This window comes from Crocodylus porosus, unplaced genomic scaffold (assembly GCF_001723895.1).
Source record: "Crocodylus porosus isolate Cpor-Errol unplaced genomic scaffold, CroPor_comp1, whole genome shotgun sequence".
In the NCBI taxonomy this organism is placed as follows: domain Eukaryota; kingdom Metazoa; phylum Chordata; order Crocodylia; family Crocodylidae; genus Crocodylus; species Crocodylus porosus.
Genome location: NW_017728949.1, coordinates 21,176,993 through 21,184,868, shown reverse-complemented (window position 1 = coordinate 21,184,868; position 7,876 = coordinate 21,176,993).

The following is a 7,876-nucleotide window of genomic DNA, read 5'->3' as shown; positions in this document are numbered from 1 at the left end:
TCGTTGGGATTACCTTCCTTTGGGCTTGGAGGATCGTCTCCTTAAGGAGCGACCACTCTCCTTGGACACCTGGCTCCCCACCCCCCTGGGACCTTAGCGCTTCTCCAACTATCCTCTAAAAACATCTGACCTGTTGTGCTTTTTCTGAGTTCTTTACAAGAAAATAATTGCTCTATTATTTTTTCGTAATAAAAAATGAGTGAAAGCTAAAAGTGGTAATTTTTCAAGGGGTACCTTGAGGCTACTGAGGGATGCCTTGATCTAAAAAGCATGATGTTAATTTTCTGGGAAAGAAATGTTACAGGAGAAGTATAATAATGATCCTACAGAGAATCAATGAAGCATATGCACAGTTTTGAATAGCCTAGACCTGTGCCTTCAGATTTTCATCTGGCATTTGAAATGACAGATTTCTACTTCCTTAGTAATTTTAGTCTTGACTCAGGAAATCACATAAATACTTACATCTATACTTATTCAGGACAAGTCAGGTAACATGTCATTTTAAGCACTTAACATTAAATGCCTGAGTGCTATTCTGAATAAAGGTTACTCTTATAAATTGGTGACAGATGAAAAAAAAAAGAAGTATTTCACAGTTTCAGACTTTCTACCTTACATAATAACACTGGACCAAATTCATATTAGTAAAACAGAACTGTTTCAAGCAAACCAAATGTACTGATGCATTAAGGGCTGCAATTCAATAATTTGAGGTCATGCCTATGATTAATCTGACACATCAAGATCACTGTAGCCTGAGTTTCTAATAAATTAACTTGATCTTCTGTAGAATGTAAAAATGTCTGTTCACATTCTAAAACAACTGTGGTGTATAACTGTTAGTCTTTCTATGCATACAGTATGTGGCATAGAGATTTTAATTTCACATTTATTTTATTGCTACTAATCTTAACATAGAAAGTACTCCACAATCAAGAAAGTGATACTAAGGACTAAGCCCGCCTTTAGTGTAACCATAGTAATGGCTGTCCTAAAAATAAAGTAGCTCTCTGCTAGCACAGATGAGATCATTTTACAGATCAAGAATCAGGTTCACAAACAACAGTAGCCACCTGAATCTGAGGATTTCAAGTAATTGTAAAACAATATAACTAGAGAGCTTGTCTCAGACTAAGTGTTTAAAATAGAATAGATGCTGATTTCTTTTTGCAAGCAGAAAGCCTATCTATGGCTGGAGATGGAAAAGTATTTCTGCAAATCTGGGAAGGTATTGATGATTCATCCGCTGTTTTGCTAACACTGATTTTTACAACTTTACATCATTTGGTACATAACTCCATAATTCATATCCTCCAGATTAATCCACATCAGGCTAGGACATCATCTTATTGCAATATCCAGTACAATACCAACTACATTATTAGAATACAGAGTTTATTTAAAGAGCTGGCTTTGCTCCAAGTTTTAGTAGCATAACAAAAGATGTAATTACTAACATTTTCATGCTGTGGTTGGCTCTTCATGGGGCAGTTATAAGGTAAAGACCACATTTTCTCACCTACACCACACACCTTTATCCCCCAAATTGGGATGCATGTTTTAAGCAGGGAAGGGAAGCCCTTTTCTTTGCTGGAAAAGAAGCAAGCCTGGAAATACTGTGCACACCATGTAACTGCCAAGATAGCAGAGTCCTGTATTAATTCTCTCTCATAGTTTTTGGCTGAGCACTGTAGCTTGTACCTGCCTTCAGCTACCTAAAGGGTGGTTCCAAAGAGGATGGAACTAGACTTCCCAGTGGTGACAGATGACAGAACAAGGAACAATGGTCTCAAATTGCAACAAGGAAAGTTTAGGTTAGGAGGGTAGTAAAAAACACTGGAACAGATTATCCAGAGAAGCTGTAGAATCTACATCTGTGGAGGTTTTTAAGACCCAGCTAGACAAATCTTTGTCTGGGATGCTACAGTAGGGGATGGTCCTGCTTTGAACAGAGCATTGGACTAGATGACTTCCTGAGGTGACTTCCAACTCTCATTTTCTTTTTTTCCCGTAACTCATGAGAATGTAAGTCAGTGGCTCCCAAACTCAGATCATGACCCAAATCACGGTTGCTGGGAGTCTGTCCCTCCCATCTGCAGGGCTCTCCTGGCGCACAGTCCATGTGGCTCTTGCTACTGCTGCCCCCAGCAATCCCAGCCTGGCCTGGGCTCTGCTGGTGCCACTGGGCATGAGCGAGTCAGGGGCAGGGGTCACAACCTGGATTTAGGGTCACAGCAAAAAAAGGTTGGGAGCTACTGATGTAAAGCAAATTCAATATATTGACTGTGTATCCAAAAGAATAGTTAAAAAATGCAATGTCTAACAAGTAAATAATAGTCCATGAGGTTTATAGCATTTAAGTAGACCTGGGACAGTTTTTTTAAGCGTTTTTTTCTTAAGTTTAAACATACGTATGTTTGAGAACAAAAATAATATAATCAGTACAGATCAAAAGAAACATGCCCAAGAGAGAGATTAGACTTTGACATGCAAGACCTCAGATTCCTAAATTTAAATTGATGTTCCTATTCCTTTTCCATTATGTGCATGCAATCTTACTAGTAAATCATAAAATCTGAATTATCTCACATGATATACAGGTAGTCCTCAACTTACAACATTTTGAGTTACAACATTTTGCACTTACACCATTTATAAATTGACACAGTTTCAACTTTCTGATGTCAATTTTGACTTTACAGTGCTTGATCTGACGCAATGCCATGCCTGCAAACAAGTTCACTACAGCGCCCATCTCCCTGGAGAACATCTGTCTAAACTTCCTTGGACATTTTCTTTAGGAGACAGGACTCCAGAAAAACCTGCAGCCAAGACTCCAGCCAAGAATCCTTCAAAAAGTCCAACCAAGAGCCCTTCAAAAAGTCCAGCAAAGTCACCTCAAAGAAGTCCTTCCAAATCAATATGATTGCTATTTACAATATAAATACATTAATGTAGCTATATTACTCATCTATAATTGATTGAGTACAAAATTCTGGGTTATTTTTGGTGACAATAGGGTATTGGGCTTTGGTTCAATCCCCCATTCAGGAACTAATCCCCCATGTATAAAATTGTTTCCTATGGGAAAACTGGTTCCGAGTTACAACGTTTCAACTTAAGACAGGGTTTTCAGGAACCAATTGTGTTGTAAGTCCGAGGACTGCCTGTACAACAATTTAAAAAATAGCTTTATACTCATATACTGGGATCCTGGTTTTCTCTGATAAAAAACAATCCCCAACTTTCAGTTTAAAAAAAGTAACGCCAAATCCACATTTTTCCCTAGTCAAAACGAGATACCTATATACCTATATATTAGTGGTGTTTAATTTTGATCAGGGAAAAATATTGATTTGGGGTTACTTTTTTTTAACTGAAAGTTGGGGATTTTTTTTTTTTTAATCGGAGAAAACCAGGATCCCTGCTCATATGAAATGTAAGAAGTTAGACAAAAGGAAAAGGGAGCATAAACAAACAACAGTGTGTCAGTCCTTTATGTATACAATGCTCTTATGATAACAAAAAAGACTTCCCCCCCCCCCATTTAGCATAGATTTATTTTGCTGAGGAAAAAAAAAATTCTCTACACATTCCATTCATTATCCATTAGCCTGCAGTCAAAACTCAGACTAAGCCCTTAATAGACTTCTGCTGCTAAATTGGGTCAAGCTTTTGTGCAGTTGGATGGAATACATCCAGGGGGAGATATATTGATTCAGTAGGTACTGTTTTTCCTTCTAAGTCAGCACTAATCTAATCCCATAGCATGATGCTGGGCATACTGTCATCACCATCTTATATTAGCTATTAAAACTAATCTCCTGACCTCTTGTGATCAATAAGAAACTCGTGACACTTTTTGCAAGAGAGAATTTTAGCTTGTATCTGGCCAGATTTCAGTCTAAATTATGAATGTTGCCTAGCAGAGCTCTCCCAGCAGTTTCAATGAAAATATGCCCAATCATGTATAGTGTTTTTGCAAGAGAATACACAGCTGCTGTATTTCAGTGGGGGAAGAAAATGATTTATGCTTACAGCATTTTATAAATGCTCTGAAATCCCTCAGGGTAAAAGGTGTTACATAAATGTGAAAAGTTGTCAGACCCCGTCAGAACTGACCAGAGTTTTTGCTTCATGACGGAAGCAACATCTTTTAGCTTTCTAAACCTAGGACTTTTGAGAGACAGCTGTCAAGTTCTAATTCTGGCTCATTTTCATTGCCCACTTGACTTAAATTTTATCTCTTTACTTTCCTATATGCAAATTGGATGTGACAATACCCACACTGCATACTTGAGGATCCATTCTTTGTACAACAATTTGAAGCTGGCAATTAGTATACATCTGCATAGTGCTGTTCTCAATCAAATGTGCCCAGGGACAACTTTCCTGCGTTTCCTGTGAGCCTCAAACATGTTTCCTTGGCCAAAATGCCTCAGTAGGCTGAATGCACATTGATCAATTAGTCCACTGGAAAACTATGTTGAGACATGGGCAACAGGCTAGAGGAGATACCAAATGGCTACTAGTGACACAAAGAAAATTATGCTCCTTGGTTTCTTTCAGAACAATTACAGGAGTCCAGGGATTGACGAAAACCACTTCCGTATAGTGATCCCTAGCAAAGTCTCCCACAGCTGAGAGTTCCTGAATCGACAAAAATGCCAAAGTGCACAAAGATAAAGATACAGACACCATTTTTGTCACACAAGAGGAGAACAGGAACCACCATGCAAGGCTCAGCTCCATGAAGAAGGAGACATAAGGTTCTGATCATCATGGACTCCATCCTGAGGGGAACCGATGGTCCAATCTATTTCTCTGAGCCCTGGTCACAGCAGGTCTGCTGTATGCCCAGAGCGAGGATCTGGGACATCACAGAGACCATCCCGAAAATCATCAAGCCCTCTGACTACTACCCACTAGTTGTGGTCCACATGGGGACAAATGATGCATCCAAGGGCAAGCCAGACAACATCACGGAAAACTACAAGGCCTTGGGACACCAACTCAAGAAGATGGGAGCTCAGGTGGTATTTTCCTCCATTCTCCCAGTAGGTGGACGGCGTAGGCGTCATGAGGCCTATATTGATGTAGTTAACTGGTGGCTTCGGAGCTGGTGCTATGAGGTGGGCTTTGGGTTTTTTGACAATGACCTGTATTTCTGTATGGAGGGCATGCCGGGGTGGGATGGGCTTCATCTCTCCCCTAAGGGCAAACGTATTTTTTCTTCTAGGTTGGCTGATCTCATACGGCAGGCTTTAAGCTAGCTTCGCCGAAGAAAAGGGCCGCTCCTAGTGGAGAGGATGCTTCACCAGCACACAGGGTGACAAGAGAAAGGGATGCCCAGGTAAGCAACAACATCCCAGGAGTAGGGGACCCAGGAGTAGGGGGCCACAACTGTCCTGTGAGTGGGGGGATGCACATGCACCCTCAGGAGGCCTCAAGTGCCTCTACACTAATGCTCATAATATGGGGAACAAGCCGGAGGAACTGTGCCTCCTGATTACGAGTAAGAATCCAGACTTAGTAGGGCTCACAGAAACCTGGTGGGATCCCACCCACAACTGGGCAGCGGGCGTTCGGGGATACACCCTATATAGAAGTGACAGGACAGAGAGGAAAGGTGGGGGGTCGCACTCTATGTCAAAGAGCACCTCACAACATCATGGATTAGCTTCGGGTTAGAGGAGGGTCGGGTGGAGACACTGAGTCAAAATACAAGGGAAGCATGGCAAAAGGGACCTTACAGTGGGTGTCTACTACAGACCACCCAACCAGGGGGAAGATCTGGACCAGGACTTCTCCAGTCAGCTTATGGGGGTGGTTAGGTAAAGGGATGTTATTGTCATGGGTGACCTTAACTACCCAGATATTTGCTGGGAGGAGCAGCCAGCCAGGTCTGACCACTTGCATAGGGTTCCTGGCTGTATTGCAGGACCTTCACCATATCCAGGAGGTGCACAGCCCCACTAGAGGTAACACTTTGCTAGACCTGGTCCTGGCTACTGGGGATGATCTAGTGAGGGGACTGCAGGTCCTTGACCACTTGGGCAATAGCGATCATCATCTGCTGGAATTCACTATCCAGTGCAGGGTGTCAAGGGCTTACAGCAAGACTAAAGCCCTTGACTTCAGAAGGGCCAACTTCAATGACCTTCGGAAATTAGTGAGGGAGGCACAGGGGGCCCAGAAGGTAGAGGAGATGGGAATCCATGAGGGATGGTTGTACCTTAAGGAGATGATCCTCCAGACCCAAAGGGTAACAGTCCCTGAGAGAAGCAAGGGAGGTAAGAGTGCTCAGAAACCCCCTTGGCTCAGCAAGGGCATTCAGCAATGCCTGAGGACTCAAAGGGGGGCGTATAACCAATGGAAGGGAGGAGCTATGGCCAAGGAGGAGTACTCCTCCTTGGCCCAGGAGTGTAGGAGGGCTATTAGGAAGGCCAAGGCCAAGGCTATTAGGAAGGCTGGCCTCCAGGATTAAGGACAAAAAACGTCCTTTTTCAAGTACATTGGGAGCAAGAAGAGGGCACCAGGCAATATAGGGCCCCTGCAAGACTCAAATGGTAATTTTGTGGCCAGACAAGAAAGCTAATATTTTAAACAGTTTCTTTACCTTTGTTTTCTTGAACAGTGACAGGGATATCCCTCCTACCAGAAGTAAAGACAATCTTGGAGATAGCTCTGACAGGTCTTGGGTCAGCACAGATGTAGTTGGGATCTTCTGGAAGGGCTGGACATTTTTAAATCTGCAGATCCAGATGCCCTCCACCCAAGGGTGTTGAGGGAGCTGGCAGGGGTCATTGTGGAGCCCTTGGCCTGGATGTATGAGCATGTGCGGTCATTTGGCCAGGTGCCGGGGAATTGGAAATTAGCTAATGTGGTCCCAATTTTTAAGAAAGGGAGGAAGGAGGACCCAAGTAACTATAGGCCTGTAAACCTCACCTTGGTCCTCGGAAAGGTCTTGGAGAAAATCATCAAGGAGCACATCTGTGGGGGGCCAGCAGGGGAGATCATGCTCAGGGGCAACCAGCATGGGTTCGTCAAAGGCAGGTCCTGCCTCACCAACCTGATTGCCTTTTATGACCAGGTAACTAAATCCTTGGATGATGGTGTCACTGTGGATGTAGTCTTTCTAGATTTTAAGAAGGCCTTTGACACGGTCTCTCACCCCATTCTCATCAATAAATTAGGCAACTGTGGCATTGATGCCTACACAGTTGGACGAGTAAAAAAATTGGCTGATGGGGCGCACCCAGAGAGTAGTGGGGGACGGGCTGTACTCAAACTGGTGAGATGTGAGCAGTGGGGTCCCCCAGGGCTCGGTCCTGGGGCCCACACTGTACAACACCTTCATCAGCGACTTGGATGAGGGGGTGGAAAACACATTGTCCAAGTTTGATGATGACACTAAGATGTGGGGGGAGGTGGACACACTTGAATGGGAGAAAGAGACTGCAACTAGATTTAGGCAGACTACAAAAGTGGACAGATGAGAATAGGATGGGGTTCAACGTAGACAAATGCAGGGTGCTGCACTGGGAGAAGGAATCCACAGCATACATACAGGCTGGGGAGTTCCCCTCTTGAAAGCACAGAGGCAGAAAGGAATCTTGGAGTCATTATTGACTCCAAGATGAACATGAGCTGCCAATGCCAGACTGTAGCCAGCAAGGCGAGCCATACCTTGTCATGCATCCAAAGATGCATCTCAGGCTGGTCCAGGGAGGTGAGACTCCCCCTTTATGTGACATTGGTTAGGCTGCAGTTGGAGTACTGCGTCCAGTACTGAGCACCGCACTTTAAAAAGGATGTGGCCAGCCTGGAGAGGTTTCAGAGGAGGGCCACCCGTTTGGTGAGAGGGCAACAG